Here is a 15070-nt window from a genome sequence, read left to right as displayed (position 1 = left end):
GGGGGAGAAAAAACCAACCGGTTGTTTTTTTCTCCCTTGTTTATGTACAAAAACTGGGGGGAAAAGCAACCAGGGGGGAGAAAAAACCAACCGGTTGTTTTTTTCTCCCTTGTTTATGCACAAAATCTAGGGGGAAAAAACCAACCAGGGGGGAGAAAAAACCAAACGGTCAGTTTTTCCCCCTAATTTTTTTTTGCAGTTGTTTTTTTCTCCCTCGTTTATGCATAAAAACTTAGTTATTAGGGGGAAAAAATAAACCAGGGGTGAGAAAAAACCACTGGTTGTTTTTTTTTTCTCCCTCGTTTATGTACAAAAACTGGGGGGAGGGGGGAACCAACCAGGGGGGAGAAAAAACCAACCGGTTGGTTTTTTCTCCCTTGTTTATGCACAAAATCTAGGGGGGGGGGGGGTGGGGAAACCAACCAGGGGGGAGAAAAAACCAACCGGTCAGTTTTTCCCCCTAACTTTTTTTTTTGCAGTTGTTTTTTTCTCCCTCGTTTATGCACAAAAACTTAGTTATTAGGGGAAAAAAATAAACCAGGGGTGAGAAAAAACCAACTGGTTGTTTTTTTTCTCCCTTGTTTATGTACAAAAACTGGGGGGGAAACCAACCAAGGGGGAGAAAAAACCAACCGGTTGGTTTTTTCTCCCTTGTTTATGCACAAAAACTTGGGGGGGGGGAACAACCAGGGGGGAGAAAAAACCAACCGGTTGATTTTTCTCCCTTGTTTATGTACAAAAACTGGGGGGAAAACCAACCAGGGGGTAGAAAAAACCAACCGGTTGGTTTTTTCTCCCTTGTTTATGCACAAAATCTACGGGGGGAGGGGGGGGGGAACAACCAGGGGGGAGAAAAACCAACCGGTTGATTTGTTCACCGGGGGAAAAATCAACTGGTTGGATTTTTCCCCGGGGAAAAAACTGACTGGAGGTAAAGCTGGGCTGTTACACCGGTACCAATTCATCGGATATGCTTGTTCAACCTTAATTTTATTTCTTTATGTGACACTGTCTGTTCCTTTGTTTCTTATGTAAAAAACGGAATGACGTGCATGCAGTGCGCCGTAAACGTGTAAGAAACAGAAGAAAATCGACACCTCTGACACGATTTTTCCTCGTCTGTGTTTGACTGTTTGACACTGGATTTTGTTTATTGTGTTTGCTTTGGTAAACATTCTGTCTTTTCTCAGTAATTTTCTCTTTGTGTTGTATATTATCCAAGGACCATAAATATATCCATGGCCATTTAGTTTATCTATCTAAATAAAGTTATAAATATGACCGATTTAAATTCAGACACCTCGAACGATCCTTCCTTTTCATAAAAATACACGCCCTTGAACGTACACTGATGGCAAGCCCATTTATGTTAAAATTCCTAGAAACATGATGTAATTAAACGTTTTTCACAGAAGTACTTGAAAATGATTTCCTCTTTTCATAACAAAGGGCGTCATTGAATGCATCTATTAAAAGTACATTTATGTTTTGACACATGGAAACATGACGAGACTAGCTTCCTAGAAGTAGTTAAAAGTTGCCCTTGAATATATCGCCTAACTTTTGTTGAAGCATAAGTAAACTGTTTACCTGTTTTGTGGTCTACCCTTGTATAGTTCGGTTTCGATGTCAGCGATGTTTTAGTACTTTTAATAATGTCATTGACCGTTGTTATTATTATGTAGCGTTATCAAATAACGATAGTGCACGCCTTGTAAACAACAGATCTACATCTTATAAGGTATGCGGTAGATCGCTCTGTCGCAACTTCCGAGCTAGTTCATGTGGCGATAAAAGAACATCAATAAAAATGTGTATCATCATAATTTTGTATTTTTACAAGCATCATATCGAATATCAAAAATCGAGGAATGGTAGGCGAAAAATCCCAAGTGCCTGAGGGTCGCACGGGCGGAAGGCCAATGGTCTAACCATTGAGTCAAAGAGTCCACTTTAAGGTAGGCAGTTGGTCTAGTGGTGACAAGCTTGACTCTCAATCCAGAGGTCCGGGATTCGAATCCCTGTCCAGGCACTGGAAATTTCTGAGATGCTCTCCCACCTATCTTAGAGGCCTGTACTGGTTCTTCCCAGGAAAGACGGCTTCGCGCCATTAGACATGGTATAATTTAGAAAACAATCGTTAATATGTCTCAGTAAAGTTTAAGGAAAATGGATAACGTATTGATAACATAAAAGCGTTATATATAAACACCTAAAAATCAAAGCAATGGCTCAGCCTCTGGCTCTTAGTGCCTCCTCTGTTGCGCTGGCTCCTCCTCTTGGTCATAAATGCACATATACGGATGAAACCTGTCAATAAATTATGTATTTTAGCAGTTATAAGACATTGTTTTCAAAAAGATAGACATGGCATTTTTAAAATTTTTAATTTGTGTAAATTAGGGCCAAGTATACAGACACATGTCCACTATCGGTTTGAACCAGTCCTATTTCCCAACTTGCAAAAGTTCTCACATCAAGAAATGGTTTTGATCTGCAAGTCGCCCAGCATACGGATAAAGTGCATGTCTAATGGTATGTTTCTAGCTTTAGCCAATGAATAAAGAATCCAAATATTCCTCCTGACATTACTTAAGACAAGCCTACCACCTGGGTAAATACAATCATCGACCTTCCGCAAGCCAACTGGAATGCATTCGCACATAACGGTTATTATGGCCCCACGTTTATGTGGGGACATATAGCGTTGCTGCTGTCCATGCGTCCATACCGTCTCCGTCCGTCCGTAGTCTCGAAGTTTTGTGTGTCCAACTTCTCCAACACTATTAGCATGATTTGTTTCAAACCTTCACAGATGAACAAGCTTGATGTGCAGATTACCATTAAGGAAGGGATATTTTCTGTGACCGTTTTTACTGCAGTTATGACCCTTTGTTAGTGTTGCTATATAGAATACAGAGAAAAATCTTGTGTGTCCAACTTCTCAAACGTCCCTTCCTTAATTTCACAGAAAAGGTCATAGTACAGTAATGTGGTGTGATTAACTCCTCGTACACATTTTGAATGAATGGATTCAAAATTGCTCATATGCGCAACCTTATCTGAATACAATTTGCTTCAACATTTAGTTGAACATCTTTCATGTGAACATGGTCTATACAAATACCTTTGGCACAGTATGTTGGGGCATGCATGTCCAATTGGAACAATTCCAATATAGTTTATATAATGTATTGAAATTCTATAATAAATCAAAGAAAGAAGTAACATTAAGAAACAGAAATGTAAGCTACAAAGCATGGGGTATACAACGCACCTAGCTCGGTCAGAGGGTTATCTGTTTTGACAGCAATATTTGTTACTAATTTGTAATAAAAAAACCTTTCAGGTATGTTTTACGGGAGAATGTTGTTTCATTCGAAACACTAATTACATTTAAAAACATGTTTTCCTCTTTTTCATTGAGAATACCTTAATGAGTGGTCGCAGCGCTGGTATGCTGATTACATATATGTATTTCATGATGAATTGGTGTGTTAAGTATGAATCACGAGCAACAATGTTTCGACTTAATATTTACCTCTGGAAGAATGCTGCACCTATAATATCACAACGTTCTTATATTTCACGTCTTATAGATGCCGTTATTTTTTCAATGTTTACATCTTTCTCTTGCATACTTTCATACAGTTTCTGCCATTTTTCTAAGTTCTGATAATATGGTGCATGGTATTTGTCAAATGTTTCCATCCACAGGGCTTTTATTTTGTCCTCAACCCTTTGGTAATTTCTACGCAGTCTTAGAAGAATATATGCAAATATAAAATGAAAACATTACATAGATTATGTAAAATGTTTGCAGTTCCATTAATTTATTGAGACCATCGAATGGCAGGATACGATGCAAGTCTATGACAAGCAATACACTAAACAAATCTCTTAACGAAACTCTTGATGTTTGGGTTATACTTTGTTATAAGAGTTTCAATATGATAAAATCATACAGTTATACAATTTATTTCATTTCACGACTTCATTCACGACCTTACTCCGTTTTTAAAAAGTGATACAAATACACATAACCTTTGTATTTAAAAATATTCAACACTGTTTGTTCAAAACCAAAAGTTTATAAATTAACTTTCTTTATCATGACATTTTTATTTAATTTAAGCCATCTGTTTGGTAACTTTACAAGACATAATAAATCAATCAAAATGTTCAAGCAAATAACAACCAAAATGTGTCAAATATTTACACGCATTAGTTTAAAAACATATTTTGATATCTCAATATAAACTGTCATTGTCAAAACAAATTTGACGTCCAATGACCTGATCCGGGATGCTTACTTTTAATTAAACAAATGATCAGAAAAAAAGATGACTGAACGATCCATATTTGGTATATATGCATATTTCTTTCTTTTTTCTAAATTATATGAATCAGATAATGTCCTCATTCTTTAATGTAAGACAGAAGTCTACGTCGTATTTGATCAATCGTCGTACGAAGCCTATTGAAAGTCAATTTTTTATTCTATTTAAATATAAAAATGTTTTTCTTTATTTTCAAATGTGCAAACATTGTCTTTGAATACGTTTTAGTTCTAAACTAAATCCTCAAGATGACAATAAGTATTCTAATTAATAAGAATGAAATCAAATCCAAACGATTGTATAAGCATAAACACTAAAAAGCTGACATTCTTTGTTCAAGACTAAAGATGTTCTCATGTTTTAATCTACATTTCTAGAAGAACTATTACAAATCCAAAATCAAAACGAGCGTGCTAGTCACGTTCAAATAAAGATTTTATTTTTGGAAAATTGGCTATTTAGTGATAGTAAACGTATGATATCTCGAAATTATTACAGAGTATATAATAGCTTATGCGCTAAATGAAACTTCCAGCTGCCCTTAAATATTTTGTGCAGTAACTTTCACATTACACACATGAGGAAGCCATCCAGCTGGCTTACGGAAGGTCGGTGGTTCTACCCAGGTGCCCGCTCGTGATGAAATTGTGCACGGAGGGGCACCTGGGGTCTTCCTCCACCATTAAAGCTGGAAAGTCGCCATATGACCTAAAATTGTGTCGGTGCCACGTTAAACCCAACAAAATAAATAAATAAATAAATTCACATTACAAATTGTCTCAATTTTCTCACAAGTTTAAGCAAATATGTTTCCGATAACTGCAATATCTTTGACATTATAAATTGTCTGAATTGTCTCACAAGTTTAGGCAAATACGTGTCGACAACATATTGCCATTTCAACAAAATCGAGTGATATTGTCTGCTTATTTCGAGGCGTAGGGGGCTTTTTAAATATCGATTAGTGTATATATAGCTTCAGATTTATTTTTATTCTAAAAGTTTCGTTCTCACATGTCCGCCATGGAAAAGTGTCAACTTAAAGAAACATTCTGGCTTTGATATCGTAGTTCGCCAACCTTTTAGCTTAAAGAAGATATTCGACATTATATTCTATTTCTACAGAGCCAACTTCAAATCAGCTTGTTGCTTTTATTGGCAAACAGACCTACAGTGGCTTATACTCATGTCAATGGTAAACTTATGGTTTACGTTTGCAATGTTTGCTTACTTACCGGTAGTGCACTTCATCGTTGAGCTATAGTTTAGAAAATTCCCTAAAATAATGGCAGAATCGTGAGCTAACACTTCTGGGTAAAGTAACAATTGTTAAAACATTCGCACTGCCAAAACATGTATACGCTTTTATTGTTGTACTTAAATCACCCATAACAACAATTGAAGTGTAAATACACATATATACAGGCTCATATGGGACGTGAAGCCAGAGTAAATGAAAGGGAGTATACTAGTAGATGATTATGAAAAAGGGGTCTAGAATTAACAGACATCCAGTGTTTCATAGATTCTGTTAAGGCATGCTGGGTCAAAAGACTTATTTCAGATGAAAACAAAGGTACATGTGTATATGGAAATGTTTTTTATAAACAAATATCAGATAAAATAAGAAATGACCTTATTTTTTAATGTAATATGACGTCGAAATTCATTGAGAATAAAACAAAAGGTAACATTTTCCTTAAAGATATTCTAACTTAATGGTTCAAAGTAAAAATGGAATATAGTGACTGGATTCAGAAAAACAAACAAGCCATATTATCTGGAATGACTCTGAAATAAAAGTAGAAGGAAAAACTATTTTCTGGAAATGCTGGTATGAAAAAGGCATAATATATATATGCGCATTCGTTCAATTTTAGAACAAATACATATTACTGATTCACAGAAATGAAGACCCAGTATCGATTACAAGAACAAGACCGTATTGATTACTGTTAACTGAAAACAAGGATTCTAAATGTTACAAAAAATGCAACCAAATATGTTTGACTCAAGAATCATTATTGCAAAGGATAAAGAGCTGTAAAGACTAAAGCAGTGTTTATATAATACACAGATAAAGAATAAAAGATAGAAACTAGTAAATCTGAGAAAAAATGGAACAAAACTTTTATAAATGACATTTTAAATTGGAAAATAAACTTTTCCCGTTTTCAATAGTGCTTGGTTATGTATGGTATACCATTGCTTTGCGTGCTCGTATATTTCAAATATAAGTGCATGTTTAAAAAATATGCGTACACGTCAACATGTATATTTTAAACATGCACGCGTAAATTGTAAATGATATCTTATATGCACCGCGCAGATATATACATGCACTTGTCATAATGCATGCACGTATAAATTTACACGTGCACATCTATATTTGCATGTACCTACATATTACACATTCACGTATAAAAATTAGGTATAAATCTACACATGCACGTTCAGTCTATCAACACTTAAATATACGGATGTACCTACAAGTGTGCGTGAAAATATATAGATAGACGTATACTAGCAATTTAGTAAATTACTCGTGCGGCTACGTATTCACCATTGTTCGTGTGTAATTTTACGTGTACACGCCTAATTCCGGACGCTCGAAAATGTATATGCAATAATACGTGAAACTGTCTACAAATGTAGAAATTTACCATATACACATATAAAAATTTATGACTTTTAGCTAAACATCAAGTTTTGTAACTAAGTATTGTATCATTTACCATCAGTTTTCTAACTTTTAGTGAGCCTCAATTTTGTATCATTTAGGGGTGGTAGTATCATTTAGCATCAACTTTATATTATTTAACGTCAATTGAATCATTTAACGAAGTTGTATCATTGAGCGTTCCCATATACGTCCTATGCTAAAGCGACAGAACAACTGTTTTGTGTTTGTCATAATTTCTTTAAGAATATTTGCCATGACAATTTTTGTCATGGACTTCCAATGGCAATATTTTGCCATGGCATTTTTTTTTTTTTTTAAATGAGATAAAGTTATGAAAAGAAATAATTCTAACTGCGCACATGTCCAGAAATAGAGAAAACATGTTTTTGTTGTTGTTGTTGTTTTCAGAAAATTAAAAAAAGATGAAACGGCAACATGATGAAATTTCTTATTTTGCAATGGCAAAAGACAGATTTGCCATACCAAAAACGTTTTTGCCAAGGCAAATGCAATCTTTCCCTACAGATTTAAAACTAGAGCAGATATGAAATAATTTCATACTAACTTAACAAGTTTAGTAAATACAACAATTTAAAGCAGCTTTCATTTTTGTGAAGCGCGTATAAATACAGGCTGAATTTGCCAAATACCGGCGTGGCAAAAAGAAACCGGCGGTCATTTGTACAGTATCCGGTGCGCGGTATTACCGGTATACCGGTAACCGTGGTACCATCTTCCCGTTGTACGATACCATGGTACCATCAGGGAATACCGGTATTTTATCATCATTATCCCTACTTCTGTTTATTTTTAATTTACATTGTCTATGTAGTCTACCGTAACAGCAAATGACACCATGCATGATTTTCCGATTTATATCTCTGGAATTCCCATGCTACTATTATTAGCTTCCAAAAATAACCACCCAGTGGTACAATTGAACATGCATGATCGACCGCATGATCCCCAATCAAAACCTTCGAAAACCTCCGGATTATTCCGTGTAAATGGATGACGTCATGGTCCCACCTGTTTTAACTTTGAGTCTGGTAAATTCGGCGAGTCCCAACTTCTTGTATAAATGATGATACTTTAAAATATCCCGGTATGTATTTGCATGTATTCAAAAAGAAATAAACAGTATGGAAAAAGTTGAGTCGAAATTTATTATTTTTTGTTTGAAAACGATTTGATGAAGCCTTCATACTATTTGTAAACTTTACTGGTTTATCAAACGGGTGCACGATCGAACTTCAAACAAGCGCGGCCTATATACATGTGACCCAGTGCTTTCCTAGAGACAATATGGCGTCTTTGACGAATACACGCTGGTAAAAATTACAAAGGGTCATTAATCTAATTAGTCATAAGTCAAGTTATTATTCCAGTGTATTTTTTCTTTAATTCTACTCAAGTAACCAGTCTTCGTTGTTGCTAATGATAAATTAGGTCTTTCTGCGAGTTTTTCAATATATTTATGACCACTACCATAGCTGTAACAGTGTAAGTCTTACGATAAAAATGGTGGTATACCGTGGAAATTAGAAAAAAAAAACGTGGTATACCGTGGTATTTTTTTAAGGCGGTACCCAGCCCTAAGTTAATGTATTCCATATTCAACAACAATCGATACACTGTTGAGAAATTTCCAATGCAGATTCTTAAGGGGTTTTATACCAACCAACAAATATCTTTTTGCATGTACATTAGTACCATAAACCTTCTGTGACTTCTGTAACATGAATATAAAAACTGTTGAACACTTATTTTGGGAATGGCCACATCTACAAAATGTATTGTCCCAGCTTATCAGTATTTTAAAGTCTAAAGGCTTAAACTACTGTTTAAGTTACAAAGATATTTTTAGCATATTTGACAATAAATGAAATAATGAAGTGTCAACTTGAAATCAATCCAATATTTGAACACTTCAAAAAATTTTCTCAATACAAAGATGTAATAGAATAACAGTAGAGAAGGAAATTCCAATAGTGAAAAACAAGTTAGAAAAACACAATCGGAAATGGTCTCGTCTGTTTACAGTTCCAAGCATATCGTAATTGGCCATAAGAAATCTTTTAATAAGTATTAATTTAGTTGGAAGCGATCATTTTCCCCCTTTTTTTCTTAAAAGAATACCATGTTCCAACCTTACGATAAGTTAAGAGATATCTTCTTCAGTCTGTTACTGTCTTCTCCTTTTTTGTGCTTCAGACGAAAAGTATTGTATTGTATTTGTTGGGTTTAACGTCGCATTGACAGAAGTATAGGTCATATGGCGACTTTCCAGCCTTGATGGTGGATGAAGAACCCGGGTGCCCCTCCGTGCATAATTTCATCACGAGCAGGTACCTGTGTAGGACCACAGACCTTCCGTACGCCAGCTAGATGGCTTCCTCACATGAAGAATTAAACACTCCGAGTGAGGCTCGAACCCACATCGTAGAGGGGGCAAGTGATTTGAATTCAGCAACCTTAACCACTCAGCCACCGAGGTCCCTCAGACGAAAAAGTAAGCAATGTCTCTGAAAGATGCGCGCTACATTTAGCTTTTGTCTACTTACCATACTTACAAGAATGCAATATATATTAGATGAAAATGTAGATAATGTAAATGCCACTGTTATGACACTATACATGTAAAATGTAATTGTGTACCTGTATGTACGTACAATGGATATAGTATATAAACGGGACCTTAAAAAGATATATCATTAATTCTAAGACTTTAGCTAATTAGAATCATGTGCAATTCGTCTATCTCAAATAGAATAATTATGTCTGTATTAAGATTCTGTAGTGCTGTAAACCTTTCAAGCAGTATTGGCAATTTATTTTATGGGATACACAGGTGGAAACATAGCGGATGAAAAAATAAAATCCTTTTAATATTGTGAAATCGATGTTTCTTATATCTTCCTGATGTGCTTAGCTGAAACAGATGGGCTATTTCTTAGTTAAATGACATAGGTGCGCAAGTTCCATTTAATTGCTTAGCTTGCCTACGTACACCAGGTTATGAAAATACCTGAAAACGGTGCTATATAGTGTCAAATTTCATTTTTCTTTTTAAATGTAATTGATATTTTACCCGGGATAGGGTAAGATATTTAGAGTACTTTGGACAGACGATTGTTCGGAGAATTTGTCACACGTTTTCGTGATTTCACATTTAGTAATAAAGGTCAGGCACTGCTTTTGTTTTTTCTATTGACTTCCATCAGAGGAAATGACCCTTTCACATACCCTAAAATTGAAAAATGACCATTAAAATGATTCTTTCAGAAAGACAGCATTTCAGAAACATGAAAGCAGCAATTTTATAGACTTATTCAATCCATTTTCTTACAACCCTACCCCCTTTGTTGAATAGCTTTTAGAGGCAACATGCCCACTGACATCAACTATTCTGAATAGAGAATTAAAAAGCCATGCATTCAGATAGACACTGTAAATTATTCCAAATTTCACAGGAAACATTGCATTGTTTGACTTTGACACACATTTAAGATTATAAACATGACCTTTTTATCCAATCAGCTTACGTCTCATTGACTCTTATGGATTTGCCTACACTTTTTTCAACCAGTGTAATGCCGCAGTTCAACTTTAGCAATTATCAAAGCAAGTTTTAATTCGACAAAACAGGCTCTATTTGCATCCTTAAATCGGTCAAGTAATTTAGCATAGATAAAGCATGGATCTATGTCTTAAAAAATATCTGAGTGTCCCTTTAAGTGTTGTATGCTTTAATGTAGTGTTTTGCATACGGTAACGCTAAAGTTAAATTAATGCATTGCAAATGCTTGTTTGATTTATGTCATTCGCCAGTTGCTACACTATTTAAGCTATGTAGAGAGTTAATCAGTTAGACAAACTACGTAAGATTTCACACAGAACTCTGCCTCGACAAGAAGTTAACTTCGTAATGCCGTGTCAGTGAGATAGCTCTAATATATATTTCTACAGAGTACATAAATAATTTTATAACTCAAACAAAACTTGCTTCATATATACAATGTGTAGGATCAGTTTTCCTTTAAGCCGAAAATAAAACTCTTTATTTCGTGGAATGTCATGCTTTAATGAACTTGTGAGAATATAAATTAAACCCGAGTTATTACATACCATACGAAGGAAGGAGGTTGAAGATTACGTAGCAGGTTTGTTTTAAATATATTTTATTGTTTGAATTTGTATTAATAATTCAATTATCAAATTTTATTAAATTAACAACCAACTATAAGTTCACAGAGTTGTCACACTTTTGGCATAAACTGTATTACATTTGGTTGAATATAGGATAACTTTATGTTACACTTTCTATCGATTTACGGTCATTTCCCTTAGCAAAGGAACACTACAGAACATACGAAAATCAGTTTTTAGCTTCTTTTTCAATGCTAACATCTGCTTAAAAATTGATAAGGTTGCAAAAAAAACATACTTACTATTACAATCTACGAATTGGTATTATATATTCACTGATTTACTAAACACCAAAACAGACGGAAAAACGATAAAACTATACAGTCGCCTGTAACATTAAAATCGACGATTTAAAGATATAATAATGAAGACAATGTTGGACGGGTTAAGTATGTGACCTGAAATAGATATTACATAAGGCCTCAGCATAACATAATATTGAACTTGTTTTTAAGAGTATGATACAAATAACGGAGAAGATTAATTTGCCTCAAATATGGATCTTAACAAAAAAAGGAATTTGTGAGCGCATTCTGTGATAGTAATTTATAATTTATAATTTCTTCAAAATAAGCATATATCACTATATTATTAATAAAACAAAAATAATTTTAAAATGGATAAATACTGATGTTAACAGCAAACATTTTAAATAGATACAACAATGACCAGAATCACGAAAATATCTGTTTTAAAGGGAATTCCTATAGTTTTTTATGCGCATCTTTCTGCGCAGCCGACACTTTCCATTGAAAACTTAGGTGAAGTCAACATTTATTGAACCATGGGATAGACAATCTTAATTATGAGGAATCGTGAATGAAAAAACATGTTTGATGAGTTTTATCAGTAATCAAATGTTGATATGGGTTTATTTTGTATTGACAAGTATCATGCCATTTTTGTGGTTGTGTTTCACATAGCATTTTAGTACAAAGACAGTGTTGTTCATATAATGTGAGACAATTGACTTAGTACTGATAAGACAATTATATCACTATTCAGATTATTTTTAGTATTCAATTATAGAAAGAATAAAGTATTTTTATTTTTTTAAACTTCTAGCAGATAAACATGTAATCAATTTGGTCAGGTTCGCTTATCTCAGTTGTTGTATATAATTCATGTAATGACTTATAAATAAATAAAATATGTTTTAACTAGTAAATAGATTCTTCATGAAATATTCGCCTTTAGTCATAGATAGATATAATGCACTACAAGATAAGAAAGAAGTAAAATATAGAGAAAATCATGAACAAGAAACATGTTTTGCAAAAATAATAAATATGAAAAAAAGAGATGCAGCATTTATGGATTTGAATCTACAGTCCAGTAGAAAACGATGCTCTGAGACAGCCTCACTGCCAATTACCTTTTCACAATTAATCTAACTTTTTCTTTTGTCCAAGTTCAATTTCATTAAGGTTCTGCCCGATCGTTCGGCTATAATAATTAGCTCCGAATGTGCCATCCATTGTGTTTTCAAACGTGTTTGGAAACCAAACATTTTACGATTAGAAGTAATGCCCTATACCCAAAATATTTACTGCATATTATACACTAATTTCTCTGCTTGAGGAAACCATGTCACAGATATTTAAAAGAACGTTTGAATGTCATGAATGATTTCGTATAACTAAGGGGATATACTACCCTTCAGATATACAGGCATAAAATTTAAATGAGGCCACATTTAGTGACACGCTTAAAATGGAAAGGGTGTACATATTGTGATAAATGTAGCGTCTGGTCCAATATCCCTGCATATACAACGAGTATTCGTACCATGTTGTTACTGCTTCTTGTGCTGTTGAATTACGGACTCCATTCAATTTATATGTATAGTAGAGTTTAGCTAAAGCTGGTGCTAGAAAACTTGGGGGAGGGGTGCGGTGTTACTTTCTATGCTTCCTAAGGATTTTTTGTAGTCTTTATTAGCTTCTTCAGACACATATTCTATATCTTAAACAAACACAGAAAAAGCACTACACAAAGTTATCTATTTTTTATCAGAAATATGTTTCTGCATCTGCTTTTGTTGTACATTAAACAGAATTAATTTATACCACTGACTAAGACACTATTTTAACAAGTTTGCATAACCGTAAAAGGGGTGAGGAAAATAGCGTAAAAATTCAAAATATTCTATGTACATTTAGGCAAGATATAAATTTAAAGTGAACAGTCAAAGTTCTTGATTTTCAAATATAGTCGCTTTTAATCATTCCTCAACAAGAAAATGAAATAAGGAGTGGGGGTTGGCGTTCCTGGCAGATTTTATTTTTTTAAATTTACATTTCATTTCTGTTGTTTAGCTAGATATCGCGACGTTGTTAAATCATTGATGGCGTTAACGTCACGCAAGCGTTTTTTTTTTTATTATGTCCTTTATAGATATAAACAGAACAATGAAAGTATAGAAATTTTTTTTTTGCTAAAAAAGATTCACATGATTTACAGTGTTGCGTATTTAGCAACCTTTACACTCAATAAAATACATTTCTTTTTCGCAATTTTTCCCCGCCCCTAAAACGGATATCTCTTTATTCAAACATTTTCCAAATGAAATAATGTACAAAACGCAACTTGTAAACAAGGACACTGCGTTTAAAAAATGTATTATCATTACTTTTAACTCGAACATGACAGAAAAACTGCGAGTTCCCTTGAGAAATATATGCGCCGGCGGGTGGGGCGGGAAGTGGGGGTGTATTCGGCTCGGCAAAGGAAATGTGGACTTGGAACGATTTTATTTTCCTCCAAATGAAAGACAAGATATGTAAGTACAGACAGACCTAATATCAGGTGGTAATATTATAACATATCAGCATATTGAATAGTAACAGCCAGTGTATTCGTAAGTTTTGAATTACGCTGGAGAGTGGCCAGCATATTTTGATAATTGCATTGTATAAATTAGTATGTTTCGACCCACGTTGAAGAGAAGCCACGCTATATATTTGTAAATTTCAAACTACGCTGGATTTTAATTATATTAGCATCCTATGAATTTATAAGTCTAGATTTACGCTTGAGAGTGGCCAGCATGTATTTTGATAAGCAAGTTTTGAATTACGCTGGAAAATGGCCAGCATATATTTTGATAAGTTATACTATTAATTTTGTAAGTTCTGAATTGCGCAGGAGTGAGGCCAGCATATTTGAATAAATGTACTTTATTAAACTCGTAAGTTTTGAAATATGCTGGAGAGTGGCCAATATAAGATTGGGATACCAGCAATTCTATGCACACCAAGACGTTCTGGTTTAGGAAACAATAAGTTGGCTTACAGTTTTCTGACTCCAATACTTATATAGGAGGGACACTGAAGGAGCTTGGAATAATATATTATTCCAAACTCCCTTCATAGGGCCCCAAAAAGAATAACCCGATTGACGCAGGGGAAACCTCAGTTGTTCGCTGCATGCAAGGAAAGCAACAGAGGTGAATTAGTGAAGAGAAAGATGCCCTTTGGTAATATTTGATAAGCATTGCATTAGTAGAAATAACATTTAAATAATAATGATGATGATAATAATAATAATAACAAAAATAATTATTATAACTAAAATAAGAAAAAATATTGAATGAAAATATTCGACTCGTAGCATGACTGGTATTTGTATTTGGTATGCTTAATATGGTGTGGATCTATTGACCGTATAGTTTATAGGTATGGCGGTATATTTTGAAACGTAAATATTTAAGATATAAATGAACATGGATAATTTTCGGAGATTTGTATATAATCTTCAACATACAGGATTACGCGAGGCACGACCTTGAAATTACATTTAAGCACACAGAGACAACATCCAATATCATATACAGAGT

At 34.1% G+C, this 15070-nt stretch overlaps 1 protein-coding gene across 4 annotated transcripts in view; it reads left to right on the top strand.

Annotated features, from left to right (window-relative positions):
- The first annotated feature begins 10907 nt into the window (after nt 1-10907).
- LOC123538593 (uncharacterized) overlaps nt 10908-15070 on the top strand; it is a 43659-nt gene continuing 39496 nt past the window's right edge. For 2 of the 4 annotated variants that reach the window (XM_053533088.1, XM_053533089.1), the window contains exon 1: nt 10908-11186. The gene's annotated coding sequence lies outside the window, so the exon portion shown is untranslated. The remainder of the gene's footprint in view (nt 11187-15070) is intronic. The other 2 variants (XM_045322805.2, XM_045322804.2) reach the window with 2 other exon arrangements.

Source organism: Mercenaria mercenaria, unplaced genomic scaffold (genome assembly GCF_021730395.1).
Source record: "Mercenaria mercenaria strain notata unplaced genomic scaffold, MADL_Memer_1 contig_2019, whole genome shotgun sequence".
Lineage (NCBI taxonomy): Eukaryota > Metazoa > Mollusca > Bivalvia > Venerida > Veneridae > Mercenaria > Mercenaria mercenaria.
This window is presented reverse-complemented; position numbering and strand designations above follow the sequence as displayed.